The 16,172-nt window shown below is 36.9% G+C and overlaps 1 protein-coding gene across 6 annotated transcripts in view; it reads left to right on the top strand.

Moving 5' to 3' along the window:
* Positions 1 to 16,172, top strand: part of Cog5 (component of oligomeric golgi complex 5) — a 285,117-nt gene that overhangs the window by 41,132 nt on the left and 227,813 nt on the right. The window lies entirely within an intron of this gene.

The raw sequence follows: 16,172 nt of genomic DNA on the forward strand, positions 1-16,172 counted from the left end.
GGGCCAAGGGGAAATCTGTTCTCACATGGTAGAAGAGAAAACATACTCCTACAAGCCCCTTTTACAGGAGTATTAATTTTTAATATCTGCCAGAAGTGAGTTGTATGAATTAGACCCCTTATGAACTCACATATTCCTGAAAGCCTTTGCCTACCAACACTGTAGCATCGGGGATTATCATACATTCATATCATAGCAGTAGCGCCACACTCTTTGGTTTGATTTCCGACTTTAGATGGGCAAAGTTTAATAAAGAGTACTCCAGGCATCATAATGGTCACCTTAAAGATGTCCATGCCCCCAGTTTACAGAAACATTGATATGTTTCTTTGAATGGCAAAAAAGGACTTTGTAGTTACAGTTAAGATATGGGCTTTGAGACTAAGAAGTTATTCTAGATTATTATTGTTTCACTGTCAGTCACTAACTTCTTAAAAAAATGGAAGAGGAAGGCAAAAACTGGGTCGGATGATGGCTAGTGAAGACAGGGAAATGAAGCATGAATGGTTTGGGATCTGCTGTTGTTGGTGTTAAAGGTAAAAGACAGGGACTGACAATCAAGTCAGATTAGTGTGATACAAGTTGGAAACTGTTCTCAACTGATAGCCAGGAAAGAAATGGGACAGAGATTTTGTAGTGCAGGGGACTAAGCCCAGAGCCTAATGGAAATAAGAATATATTTAGTCAAGATTTCATTGCAGTGAGCAGGAAGTTTTCCATTGAGTTTCCCATTGAGACTAATAGTTCAAAAATTGTATTTGCTTAGTATGTATTCTGAAGAAATCTTGTGATTTGGATAAAGAGAATGGTGAGCTATTTAACTCTAGTGTCCTAATTTGCTTAATTGAAATTAGTTGGATTTTGCCTTGTTTATAAATTTAGGTTTTGTTTGAGAAACTATTCTAATTTTTAGGTATTTTACTTTAAAAAATGTGTATGGGTGTTTTGCCTTCATGTATGTCTGTGTACCATGTGTGTACAATGCTCATGGAGGCACAAAGGAGGTTATTGGATCCCCTGGAACTGTAGTTGCAGATGGTTGTTAACCTTCCATTTGTGTCTTCTGGAAGAGCAGCCAGTACTTTTAACCACGGAGCCATCCCTCCAGCCTCCCAAAAGTCTATTTTAAAAGAAACTTGAAAATGTGTAAATCTTGGGGATTGGGATGAAGGCCCAATCAGTAATGTGTTTGTCACACAAGCATGCATATTTAGATCCTAAGCACCAGTGTAAAAAGCTGGGCAAGGCAGTATGTGCCTGTAATTCCAGTGCTAGGGCGCCAGAGGTAGGAGGATCCCTTGATCTTGCTGGTCAGCCAATCTAGCCAATTAGTAAGCTTCAGGTTCCTTAAGAGATCTTATCACAAAAAGTAATAGGTGGAGGAAACATGCTTGAGGAAGATACTTAGCACTGACTTCTGGCTTCTCCATGTTCATGCATACATACCTGCAAACATGTGCAACCACACACACACACACAGATGGGGAATGACTGTTGTTTCTTATATTAAATCATTAAGGCAGCACAAGGCTATAAAGCAGTAGTTCTCAACCTGTGGGTCATGACCTCATTGGAGAATATCTTACTTAGGATTTCTGTTGTTGAAAGGGAAACACCATGACCAAAAAGCAAGTTGGGAGGAAATTCTTTATTCAGCTTATACTTCCACATTGCTGTTCATCACTGAAAGAAGTCAGACAGGAGCTCCAACAGGGTAGGAACCTGAAGGCAGGAGCGGATACAGAGGCCATGGAAGGTTGCTGCTTTACTGACTTGCTTCACAAGGCTAGCTCTGCCAGCTTTCTTATAGATTCCAGAATCATCAGCCCAGGCAGGGATAGCACCACTCACAATGAGCTGTACCCTCTCCCATAAATCACTAATTGAGAAGATGCCTTACAGCTGGATCTCATGGAGGCATTTTCTCAATTGAGGCTCCTTCTCTGATGACTCTAGATTGTGTCAAGTTGTCACAAAACCAGTCTGTACAGGGGTCATGTATTAGATATTCTGCGTATCAGATATTTACATTATGATTCGTAAGAGTAGCAAAATTAGTTATGAAGTAGCAACAAAAATAATTTTATTGGGAATCACCATAACATGAGGGTTACAACTTTAGGAAAGGTGAGAAGCACCTCTAAAGCTTTGTTTGGGAAGAGACTTGTATAACAGACCCTGTGTGGTGACCCAGATTCTCCACCTTAATCATAGCTGAAGAGATTCCCAGGGTGATCATTTCGAAAAATAAAACAGGAAACATCTCAATCTTTTCCATATACACTAAATGTGACAATTATAGGGCAGAGGAATAGATAAAAGTTACTTTGTGGCATATTATTTGGGAATCATTAAAAATGGCTACCTAATTAATTGATGTAGAAAATTACTGCTTAAGACTAAGTAATGAGATTGGTATTTTAAGGTGAGTCAAACTGTAGTAATGAAAAATAAAAGCTAAAAAGAAATGTTAGGAAGATTTCCACTGAGAGCAAATGACTGAATAAATCTTGTTGAATGTGTACTTGTAGGCTCATTATTTTAACGTAATGATTAGAACAATACAGTGTACATAAATTCAACACTCATCAGTGATACATTGCCAACCCTTTAGAGACTCAAGAATATAAAATTATGTTAGAAATTATTAACAACATTTCTGCTGTAAAATTTAGATTGAGACAGGAAGATCAAATGTGAAAGTATTTAGATCATGGTTTAAATTCCATTTCAATCTGCCTTGGTGGCTATTGATTTGAACAACTTTTTTCCCCATATCTAAAGACTGTTGAGGAGGTTTCATGAGACAGAAGTTACAGAATTGCCTGAGTTCTTGCATGGCATATAACAGAGTCCCTAAAGGTTACTTTTCTCTCATCCTTTTAATTTAGTAGAAAAAAATGAAAGAAAAAAAGTTTGCCACATTTTACTGGCCACGTTGGGCACATGCCATACTCTGGTTGTTTTGCCTTTCTGTATTCAAAAGTGCATTTGCAGTTTCAGAAAAAAAATGATTTTTTTTATGCACCCATTCCTCATGAATTTTTCCCTCCAGACCAGGTCTTATTCTTCAGCCCAAGTTGGCATGGAACTTACTATGAAACTGATGCTGACCTCAGATTTCTGGCGTTTCTCCTGCCCCAGCTTACTGAGTGCTGGGATTACAAGGATGGGCCAACACACCTGGTTTTTCTCATGGATTTGTTTTCTGAGAATAAAATATTGAGATCTTAGTCTACATATTTTCAAGTTAGAGATGGGTACTTGAAGGATAATAAAATATACTTAAGGAAAGTAAAATCTAAGTTCCTGAAGTACCTTTTTAGAGAAGTCATAGTGACTTCCCTTTTATATCTTACCCCTTTAAATGGAGATGCATGTCTTTATCCCATTAAGCACTTGCAGAAGAGGTGAATATCTGAGTTTGAGGCCAGCCTGGTCTATGGATGGAGTTACAGGACAGCGAAGGCTCCACAGAGAAACCCTGCCTCACAAAACAAAAGCAAATAATCAAAAGACCATATCACATACTTGAATAGAAATGACACTGTTCAGTGTTTTTATACAAATTCTGTAATAGTGTGGTAAGTGCTGCATAGACCCGGATCCAAGTACTGTGTCTTACATCATGAGCTAGTTCTCACCTTTGAGGTAATGTCATTTAAGATGGACAGAGTGGCTTGAGGTAAGGCAGCACTTTCATGATCACATAGCTAGAGCAGTAGGGGTTGGATTTCTGTTTCTTTTAAAAATACATCTTGAGGGCTGGAGAGATGACTCAGTAAGGTGCTTGCCACACGAGTGACAGCCTGAGTTAGATCTCACAGGAAGTCAGATGACGTTACTGGTGACTTGGACTTGTAACTCCAGTGCTAGAGAGGCCGAGACAGGAGGGTCTGTCCCTAGGCTTGTCGGCCAGCCAGTCTGTTCTGGTAGGTGAGCTCCAGGTCCCAGTGAGATAAGAGACCCTGTCTCAAAAAGCTAGTGGATAGCTTCTGAGGAACAACACCCAAGGTTGACCTCTGGCCTTCACGCCCACACACATGTGCACCTACATGCACACAACGTCCTTCCCAACCTGAAATAGGTCTGGTTGCTTATGTATCATGTTGCAAATTCAGTGTAGAACAAATCCATAGGCTCTTAAAGTTTTGCATATGACTGAAAAGCTCTTTTCCTTGATGTTCATTCTTTTTAAAAATAAGTAGCCCTTACTTTATACAATTGAAGTGTATAAGTATTCCCAGATCCGTGTTTAGGGTGACAGTCTGAGCTTTACTCTCTTACTGTACACTGTCTTCCTTTACCAGAAGTAAAGCTCTTTTCCTGGAGTTTTACAATTTGTGCTTTGTGATACAAAAGAATATATGAATAAATTTAAGTGCAAGTGTTTCCTAGTGCAAGTTATGCTCTTTACCTCTTAAAATTTTCAAAGTTATGATTGATGCCCATTTTATGGATGTTGCTTGCATTTTCTTCATTATTTTTCCTATAGAGTATTATATTTTAAAAGGTATTTATCTCTGGGTCTGTGTTTGTGTGTGTAAGTCTCTTTACCCTAGTGAGTCATCTTACTGAAAAAGGTTTCATCTAAACCTTTTTAATTATAAAATAATGATATGCTGTGAAAACCAGAAACTTAATTTATATGTTTGTTTCTAAATACTGCAAAATCTTACATTTTTGCCTAGATACGTTATTACTATTTTGGAAAAATAGCCACCTATTTGGTTCCTAACAAACTATCTATTTGTCCTATCTACAGTCTTAGGCTTTGCATTGGGGACATGCTTCCATATTAGTTCACATGTGTCCTTATTTTAATTGCTAGTGCAATGCCTTAAATATGGTTTATCTTCTCATAACTCATGTTGAAATTTGATTGCCTTTGTGGCAGTGTTGGGAGTCTGGATTTGTAAGATGTGATTAGCTCCTTTAGAAGAGTTAATGTCTCTACCATGGACATGGATCCGTATTGGGAAAATGGTTTTTCACTCTATAGGGAACTCTCCTTTAGTTTATTTTACATGTGCCCACTTCCCTTCTATTCCTTTATTGTGTTGTGAGGCAGTATGAGACACTTGCTGTTGGACTCCTAGGCTTCATAATCATGAGCTGAATCAATTTCTTTTTGTTATAAATTATCCAGGCTTAGATACTCTGTTATAGCAACAGAATTTGCACTAAGTCAGCTAGGAAATATTTTCTTGTAAACTATTCAGTAATTTTATAGTCTATTGTCACACATTTGGTCATTCCTATTTTTTGTTATTTTTGCTTTGATGACCATCCTTACAGACCTATTCTATCTATTATTTTCTTAGGGTACATTTTAGAAGATAAATTTCTTGATCAGAGGTCATGCCTAGGGCTTGTTTAATATTAAAAAATAAAGTATGTTACCAATAGTAATTTGAAAGAGCATACCTGTAACTTTGTCAAAGTTATTAGTCATTGGCATTTAAAATTATTTTCTGGGCTGGTAGATGGCTCAGTGGGTAATAGTTCTTGTTGCCCAGCCTGGCAACCTGAATTTGATTTCTCCAACTCAAATAGAGGGGAAAGGATAGGATTGATGTCTGAAAGTTATGCATGTGTATGTGCACACCTCCCCTTTGCCCTCACCCCTCTTTATGCAAATAAAATGGATCCTAAAAGTTACTTTTTAAATGATGTGAAGGTGACATATATATATATGTGTGTGTGTGTGTGTGTGTGTGTGTGTGTGTGTGTGTGTCTTTAATTCTGATTTGAATGTGTTCTTATTGTTCATGGTTGCATACGCTTTGTGTTCTTGTTTTCAACTAGTAAGTAAACTGTATTCTTTTCCATGTTTTGTAAATACTCTTGCTATTAGAGGCTTATTTGCTATATTATAACGACTAGGCAGACATTTCCTAATTTTAAATTTTTTTTTACAGTTCAATCGTTGCCTCCCTCCCAATCCACCCTTACACAGTTCCTCATCCCATTCCTCCTTCCCCTCCCTGGCTTGAAGAGAATGTTCTCCCTCCCCAACCCCCCAAGGCCTACCTACTCTCTTGAGGGTTAGGCTCGATGGGTTAGGTATGCCAGACTAGGCAGTCCTCTGCTGTATATGTGTCAGGGACCGTGGACCAGCTTGTGTATGCTGTCTGGTTAGTGGCTTAGTGTCTGAGAGATCACAGGGGTCCCAAGTAGTTGAGACTGCTGGTCTTTCTATGGGTCACCCTCCTCAGCTTCTTCCAGCCTTTCCGTAGTTCAACCACAGGGCTCCCCAACTTCAGTCTAATGGTTGGGTATAAATATCTGTCTCAGTCAGCTGCTTATTGGGCCTCTCAGAGGACAGCCATACTAGGCTCCTTTCTGGCACACCATGGCATCAGTAATAGCTTCAGGTCTTGGAGCCTCCCCTTAAGCTGAATCCCAAGTTGGGCCGGTCACTGGACTGCCTTTCCCTCAGTCTCTTCTCTATTTTTGTACCTGCAGTTCTTTCAGACAGAACAATTCTTGGTCAGAGGCTTTGACTGTGGGATGGCAACCCTATCCCTCTACTTGATGCCCTGTCTTTCTACTGGAGTGGGCTCTACAAGTTCCCTCTCCTCACTGTTGGGCATTTCATCTAAGGTCCCTTCCTTTGAGTCCTGAGAGTTTCTTACCTCCCAAGTCCCTGGTACTTTCTCAAAGGTCCCCCCTCCCACTCCCCTTCCCAGAGGGGAAGCATATTTCCATTCATTCTGTTGGCCTTCAGGGCTTCTCTGCTGTCTCAGACCCCCCTCCCCCATTCCTGATTCCCCTCCCCCTCCCCCTCCTCTCTCCCACCCAGTTCCCTCCCTCTCTCTGCCTCCTGTGATTGCTCTCTTTTCCCTCCCAAGTGGGATTGAGGCATCCTGACATGGACCTTTCACCTTGATAACCTTTTTGAGTTCTGTGGATTGTATCCTGGGAATTCTGTACCTTTTTGGTTAATATCTACTTGTGAGTACATACCATTCATGTCCTTTTAGGTCTGAGTTGCCTCACTTAAGATGATATTTTCTAGTTCCATCCATTTGTCTGCAAAACTGATGTCCTTGTTCTTTATAGCTGAATAGTATTCCATTGTGTAAATGAATCACATTTTCTTTATCTATTCTTCCATTGTGGGCCATCTGGTCTGGAAAACAATCTGGAGGTTCCTCAGAAGATTGGAAATAGATCTACCTGAAGACCCAACTATACCACTCTTGGGCATATACCCAAAAGGTCCCCTGCCATACCACAGGGGCACATGCTCCACTCTGTTCATAGCAGCCTTATCTGTGATAGACATTTTCTAATGTTTTATCTATTTATTTTTAATTATACATGTTACTTGTTTACCTATTGGGCTATGTTTCCTTCTTACCACAGTATTTCAAATGTATTCACCTTGGTATCTTCAGATATTTTTATGTCTTCATTTTTATCCATGCATAAGTTATTTGGGTATAGCTTGTTCACATAGCAACCACACCACACTCCAAGCAGTACCACTTACTGTTGTTACCTAGCGTGTAAGGAGCCCTTGCTTCCTGGAGCTTACTGACTCTAGGAACAAATAAGGATTTAACTCGGATGTTTCACGCCTCAGTTATTTTGTGAATAACCCATTTCTTCTAGGATGGAAATGTCTATTATTTTATAAGACTTCTTATTTGTTTTTTTTTTTAATTGGACTTTCTCGTTCAAATCTTGAGATTGAGTTTGTTATTGTATTTTTGTCACTTTTAACTTACTATTATTTGTAGTTAGATTTCTCTGTGTTTTATAGTTTCTAAGTTGAAAAACAATGATATATATGATATATATGTATATATTTTTGTAAATGTGTTTTTGAAATGTCTTACATAACTTGTAAGATACTCTGATTCTGCATTTGAAAAATATAGATCCCTTACTGGAAGATTTCTTTTCTCTTCTCCTTCTTCCTCCATTTTCTTCTTCTTTCACTTCTTTGCTTTCTGTGTTTTTGTTTGTTTATTTTGTTTTTGAGATGGATGTCTTATTGGCTGGTCCTGAACTTCTTATTCTCTTGCCTCTACCTCCCTTGTTGAGGCACTGTAAGCATGTACCATTATATCTGGCTTTCTATGATTTTCTGTTAAATATTACATTGCATTTTAAGTTTCAGTAAAATGTAGGTATAAATAGTATAATTAGGGGGTGAAAAAATTAGTGGAATTGTGCTTTAGGAGGAAAAATGAAAATTTTGTGAGATTGCTAACCTGTCACATCAGAGTGGTCTAGATATTGAGGTAAATGTGATGAGAGAGAGAGAGAGACTGAGAGAAAGAGAGGGGGGGAGGGAGGGAAGAGGGAGAGGGTATTGAAGATACTTACTGGATTTAGGGACTGAATTGTTCTTAAAGGTTGTTTGTTTGTTTGCTTGTTTAAGGACACAAAGTTAATTAGATAGGGATGCAGGTGGATCTAGTCAGAGCTAGGTATGTGAATATGATCAAAACAGATTGTATTAAGCTTAAAACTCTCAAAGAACTAATACAAAATGGAAAATAATAATAAAAGAATACCTTTACAATGAATAAAGCTTTGCTATCTGAATCTATTTTGTACATATATGTGCATCTGATCACCCTTATTATAAACTTTATTAAGAATTAAGAAAAAAAGTGTATTAAATTCCAAGTGTCAAGGATGCTATTAAAACACTCTTTATTGCTACCTATTCTTTGGTCACTAAATATTTCATGATGATTTAGATAATACTAGACTACCTGGGGTTGGCAGATGGGGAAAAACACTAGGAAAGAAATCCCTGAACAATATCCAGAGTAACAGATGTGACTAGATCAGAAAAATCCTCACCGGGTAGACAAACTCTAGATTAAAAGCAAAATGCAGTCATTAGAAATATTTATGAAAAAGAATTGTCTGCATCAGTATCTGAAGTCTAAAAATACAAAGACAGCAAAATGCTTAATAAAATAAAAACAATTAAATTTTCTTTGTGTGTGTAACAAAATGAGTTAATACCCCAGTTTCCTGATTTTCTGTGTTTTATATTCAGTCTGAGTATCACTCAGACAGACTTCTCCGCTAATGTAAAGCTTGCTTCATGTGCTTGTTCATGATTGCTTTGTGTGGACCACGCTCCGCTTGCCCTGATTTCACAAGTCAGTCTCATCCTCATTAAAAATTCAAGTGCCAGTTCCTTCTCCAGCTTCTTTGGGCACATGTGCTCCGTTTCCTTTGGACACCATTGCTCTTATTAAATTAAATTAAATTATTAAATTATTTTTTGTAGTTTTATTTTGTTTTGTCTTGTGATACAGAGGTTAACATATTTGTTTTATCTCTGTCACTTTTGTAAGCACATAGAAATTGTTTTATGCAATGTTTGAATTTGGTGTGAGGGGTGAGTGCTGTCATTGTGGGTCTTTAAAGCACTTCCCTTTTCTTTCTTTCTTTTGTGCTTATGAGATAATAGATTTGTATACATTGCTAGCTAGAGTGTATGTTTGTGGAACGGTTGCAGACCTGTGTGCAGCAGTGACGAGGGTGAGGTCTGATGACTACTGCTATTTGGCAGCTCTAGGTAGTTAGTGATTCTACCCAGTGGGTCCCGTGGCATATGTTACTCACTAAGCTCTTTGAAACACTTATACTGTGAAACCAGTAAACACTTTTGTTAGTATAAATGGTTATTGATAGATTATTATATATAAAAGAACCAGTATTTGATAGGCTACAAAACTCATTCAATCTCAGGTACAAAAATGTCTTAATGAGAATTGTAAATTTTAGGCAAGAAGAATTTTCAAGTTGGTTAATGAATGTAGAATTCTTTTGCTTGTCATTTCAAAAATTCTTTCCAGCCCACTCTGCAAAGGTAGATTGGCTTTCTGGTTGTTCCCTCCCCAAGTCAGGTGCTTTTTCACATCTTGGTCCACATGTAACAATACCATTACCATTGGTTTGCTTCTGAGTTTTGCGAGGGAAGATATCTGGGTGGTACTTCTCAAGGCCAGTCACTCCATGTATTCCTCTTAAGTAGTAAATATTTGAAGGTTGGGAGGTAAAGGAAGGAGAGGAAGGGAATGGCCTGGGGGCCTTCCTTAATTTTAGGGACATATATTTTTAATCCAGTTGGAGGTATCATTCTTCTTGATTGGCTGATCCCTTATTGTGTTATAAGTTATCCCAGGATTTCTGCTGTAATATTTTAAAATTTAGGCAAGAGAAGAATTTTCAAGCCAGACTTACCCATGATTATATGAATGGGAGACTGCTTTTTGTTATGTTGTTACTTTTTGAGGAATTTTTAAAAATCCATTTTTATGTTGTGTATATGGTTGTTTGATATATGTACATCTAGTAGCCAGAGAGGCCTGAAGATGGTGTTGGATTCCTTGAACTCGAGTTGTAGATGCTTGTTAGCCAAATGTAGGTACTGGGTACCAAATCTGGATCTGCTGCAAGAGCAGCCAGTGCTCAGTCTGAGGAGCCATTACTCCAGCCACACTCCCCACCCCTTTCTTGCATGCAGAGGTAATTATTATCTGTTATGTTCAGTATTAAATTTTAATAGTTTTGTGTTAAAAAGGTTAAAAATATTCAAGAATAGTACCTAATCATCAGAATAGCAATTTAATTGTAGACAGTGGCCATGAGATTTTATAATTAACTATTTTGGCTGAATGATATGTATATATATCATAATATAATGTACATACATACATATATATGTATATAGTCATTTTTCATAGTTGTACCATTTTATATTCTCAGAGTGTACATATACACAAATATATGCACATACACACACACACACACACACACACACATACACACACACAGAGCTACACACTTTGATAGGCAACAACTGAGCCATATCATCCAGCTGTTTTTATTTTGAGACAGGATCTCACTAACCCAACGAGGCTTTGAACGTCTTGAACTTGTGAGCCTTTTCCAGCTCAGCCTTCTAGCTGGGATGCCAGACTTGTGTTATCAGCTCTAATGAATGTATGGTTTTTAATGGAAATGTTTTATCAAAAATTTATTTGTAAAACAATTTATGTCCTTAGGATGCTAATGTCTTGGTAGATTGATTAATAGTATGTATGATTAAGTAGTTAAGATTAATAATTTCATTTTTTTCTTTAAGAAGGCAGTTTGATATGAATTGAATTCAGAGTGAGCTGCATCTGTAACTTCTCCTTTATTAGAAGCCTGAATACCCCAAACCTTTTGTCTTTTGATAATCAAATTAGTGATCCCTCTTCTCCCACTTCTTTGAGATGTTTTTTGTTGTGTTACTCAGGCTGACCACCCATCCCAAGTCAGTGATCATTCTGCTCCAGCCTTTGCAGTGGCCCAGCTCAGACTTCCAGCCAGAGCTACTGTGGCTGGTTTTAAGTCAGCTGATGAGAAACTTGAACAGCCGGATAACCTGAAAGTAGTTACTTAAAATGAACTTTTCAGGGTGAAAATCTTAGAGATATTGGTTGAGAAAATCAGAAGGGCCCCAAAGTTGGCATTTTATTTGTGTGTGTGTGTGTGTGTGTGTGTGTGTGTGTGTGAAGACACTATAGAGAGGTAGTAGACAACTTATGAAGGTTGGTCCTCTCCTTCCATTATGTAGGTCCTGGGTATTGAACTTAGGTCTTTAGGCTTGGTAACAAGTACCTTTCATTTTGCTGGCCAGAAGGAGTAGGCATTTTAAATCAGCATTGTAGAGGATTCTGATATAGGCTGACTACATTTTGAGTACTATTTTAAGCAGGATACAGGAAACTAAACAACTGTTCACTTTTAATTCCTCTAGTATTTTCTGATGAATTAGTGTGTCAAACACTTTTTTTTGGGGAAGACATTCTAAAAGTTTTCATTTTTATAATCAACTTACTGTAGTTTATATAGTTAAGATAGCTTTGTACAGTAAGGTAGCTGTAGTTTGCTAACATGTTGTTCTATAACAAAATTAAGAAAAAACATGGAAAGAAAACCATTAAAGTGTGGAGTAGACAAATTTATCTTTCCTTTCCTTTCCTTTCTTCTTTCTTTTTCTTTCTTCTTTCTTTTTCTTTCTTTCTCTTTTTTGAGGGGTGGTCTCACCATATAATACTGACTGGTCTGGAATACACAAGGATGACATAAACTCATAGAAATCTGCCTGTCTCTGCTGTCTTGAGCACTGGAACTAAAGATGTATACCACCACGCCTGGCTAGTGTTCCCATTTCAGCTGGCCCTGTGCCATGAATAATACAGTAATCTTCTCTATTCAGTCAACAAATAATATTGTATACCAATAAGAATAGCCCATATATAGACTATGACATGGAATTATGAGTAATATGATTTGCTGATGTATTTGTCTTTTTCTCTGCATTACCATATGTTTCTCACTCCTACAGTCTATGTTTAGTGTGACCAGAGTCTGCATTTTGTCAGCATTAACATAAAATTTTTATATTAAATTAAAACTTTCTATCTACCGTGAGAATTATTATGTCTGTAACTCTAAAGGGAAAGTAATGTCTTTATAATGTTATTATTCTTGTGCTCTTATTTCTTTTCATCTGGAAAACTTGGTAGATATGCTTTGTAGTCTGCCCTGCTAATGCCTCTCAGGAAACTATGACGCATTGCTTTCATGGAAGCAGGGTGAGGAAAATGACCTTGCTCCCAGACAGACTCAGCTTGCTTTTATCTAGTGATGCTTCAGGGTTTGATAGTGGTAGACTTGATATTGGTGGCAGTGACATGAATGACAGCTCCTTTTACCACCTGCTGGTGGAAGTACAAAGCTGTCATGTCTGAAAGCCAAGGATGCAGCTTATTGGGGCCTGTAAAAATTGTGTGACAAGAATGGTAGAGACACTTAGGGTTATCTTCACTTATTTTATGAGAAAGGGGAATGATATTTCCATTGAGTTTACTGAGCTCTGTTCAGTTGTAAAAATGAATATTCCTTTGGCAGTAATATCTTTTATATTAGTAACAAGCCCACTCTTTCTAATCAGATACCACTCTTTTGCAAATATGTGCAATTACTTTAATATTCTAATAGTTATTGTACTTTTTATGGTATAGTATCAACTTATATTTCAAATGTATCTAGCCAGTGAGCTAGAGATTCTTTCATTAGTTGAATGTTTCTTAAAGAAAGATCAGTTTTGAATTAGTTTTCTTTTGTTAACTCTAGCCCTTTGAGTATTTTGTCTTTTAAAAACAGATTTGTTTTATCCACATGTATGCAGGAGTATGTGGAGCTCCTTGGAGCTAGAGTTAACAGGAGGTTGTGGGCTTTCTCATGTGGGAGCTAGGAATGGAACTTGAGTCCTTTGGAAGAACAGAAAATGTTCTTAACCACTGAACTGTGTGCCTTCAGCCCCTTTTCCTATGTCTTTGACTGGCATATTATTTTTCTCTCTTATGATAGCACCTAGATACCATTTTTCCATGTAATATTTATTATAAGTTAATTCATGTTTCTTTTTTTTTTTTTTTTGGTCTCATTATGTCATCAAAGGGGCCTGCATTTAAGACTGTCGTCTGCAAATGGTCATCTCTGAACTGTGAAATAAAGACTCTCCAAAAAGTTCCTTTGTTGACACATTTCATATTTAATTTAAGGAAAGGAAGAAAAGATGTTCTGTAGTTTTTTTTCTTTCTTGCCTCTATTTAGAAAAAAATGTTTGCTTCTGATATCAAGTTAAGAAATAGAATACTTTCTTGAATTTTTCAAGGTGATCTTGAAGTACAGCTTGAAGCTGTTTTTGTCTATAAAAAAGGTTTAATTATTTGATTCTTTAATAGTGTTTCTTAACATTGCTATATTTTAAACAAATCTTAATTTAAAATATTATGTTTATCATCCAGATGTGGCGACTTAGCCTTTAATTCCAGTATTCAGGAGGTAGAGAGAGGTAGAGGTAGATTGATTTCTGTGTCCAAGGCTAGCTTGGCCTACATAGTAAGTCCCAGGACAGTCAGAACTCCAGAGTGAGACCCTAGTCGAAAACAACAACAACAACAACAACAATTTTATGCATCCATTAACAAATAATGAAGATATGTATATAATGAAATGAATCGATGCTCATTATGAATTATTGGGGTGAAAAAGGCAAAGGATGGCTTTTTTATTTTCTGTTATATGTATGTTGTTATACTGTCATTATATTTCATTTTATTTCCTTTCATTTTATTTTGAGAAAGGGTTTTATGTAGTCCACGCTAGCCTCAAGCTCTATATTTAGCCAAGAATGATCTTGAACTTATCATCATCCCACCCTGAGCTATGTGCTGGGATTTCAGGCATGTTCCATCACATTTGGTCTTATGTGGTGCAGGAATGCAGGGTTTTGTAAAGGATGTATAGAATAAGGCCTTGGTAAAGTTATATAGATGTTCATAATATAATATATATTATAAGCTAACTATGGTCTATAAAGTAGATAATTCAAAAAATTCAATCTTGAAATTTCAGTTTAGATGCCTGGCCTTTGATCACAACATTTAAAAAACAGAAATATACATATCTCTGAGTTTGAGGCCGTTCAGGTTTGCATGGTTAATTCCATACCAGCCAGAGTTAGTGAGACTTGGTCTCAAAATCAAAACTAAAACTCCCAAATCCCATCAGTCTAAATGTTTTTTGGTAATGAAAACATTCATGAATAATACTCATTTTACTGTATTGAAGTTTCCTTCCCCAGATTCTTAGTTTTGCCCTTGTTAGCCGTTTTGCAAGGTAATCTGGTCTGGATGGTTTCCCCATGTGGCTGTGCTTAGTTCTTCCCTTTCTTAACACCAATTGTCTTTAGTTAGCTAGGAAAGCCTGTTGCCTGCGACTGTAACTGCCTGTCCCAGTGGTTGACTCTTTGCTGGGCTGCTGCCGTCATTTTGGCCCTCGCCAGCCAGTGCATATCACACTCTTACAGGTTGTTGGTGACTCTGGAGGCTTGTCCTTGTTATTACTTGCTTCCATACTTCTGCTGGCATTTCAGATCATGTGTCATGGCCCAATGTGACTTCCTAAACAACTTTCCCCTACTAGATTAATTTTCTTCTAAACAGCAATTTCCTTTTTTTGTGTGGAATATGTTGTAGTAGTTTTCCTCAGTAGTACATTGTTATAATTTTAGTAAATTCAATATAATTGTTTTCTTCTTTAGTCCCCTAAAATATTACGTGTCTTTTATCACATTTATGCCGTCTGCCTCCTCTTTCAGGTATTTTCACACTTTTTAAAAATAGCTCAAGTGTCACTAATCTGAAAATCTAAAATATTCTATGATCTGAAACTTTTTGGACAGAACATGGGGAATATTCTACACTTGACTTAATGTAATGATTTCAGTTCAAATGCAGTCACATTAAAATATTCCATAAATTACCTTTAGGGCATGTGTATATGAAATAGATGAAACTTGTAATTAGCATTAGACCCATCTTTAAGTTATGGCCTTAAATATATACAGGGATTCCAAAATCCTGCAGCTCCATCCCAAGCAGCTCTCAGAAGCAGTGCTTGAGGTATACCTTGATTTTGGATTCTTACCTTCCTGTGGCTCCTGACCTTTTTTTCTGTAATTCAACAATTATCTCTGACATAATGCTTGTGTATGGCAGAAATTTACAGGCCAATTGAATTCCACAACCTAAATATATAACCACAAAATGTAATAAAATTAAAAAATGTTTTTGACCTTGAAGTATAGCCTCAAAATTGCTGTGTGTAATAAAATCCTAATAACTATTTTCTTAAATTTTATTTTTACTCTTGAGTATGATTTAAAAAATATATTTTTTATTTAGAGTATGTATATGCACACATGTTCAAGTACCAAACTCTACTTTTGGAAATTAGAGGACAACTCTGTGGTATTGTTTCTCTTCTACCTTTATGTGAGTTCCAGGAATTGAACTCTGGTTGCCAGCCTTACCTGTCTGGCTGGAAAAGTCCCAGTTTTAAACCTGGAGAAATGAGATTTTATTATAGTTTTTCTTTTTCTTTTTGAGATAGAAAAATCTGATCACTTATGCGAATATGACTAACATTATGAAATATACAATACAGCTTTTTAAAAAAAATTGTGAAGAATTAAACTTCACAATAGGATTGAACATCTTTTTTTTTTTTGTGGAGTAATAAATTTCCTAGATTGGCAACAAAACAAAAAAGACGATACGAATTTCTAT

This window comes from Grammomys surdaster, unplaced genomic scaffold (genome assembly GCF_004785775.1).
Source record: "Grammomys surdaster isolate TR1022 unplaced genomic scaffold, NIH_TR_1.0 188, whole genome shotgun sequence".
Classification (NCBI taxonomy): Eukaryota; Metazoa; Chordata; class Mammalia; order Rodentia; family Muridae; genus Grammomys; species Grammomys surdaster.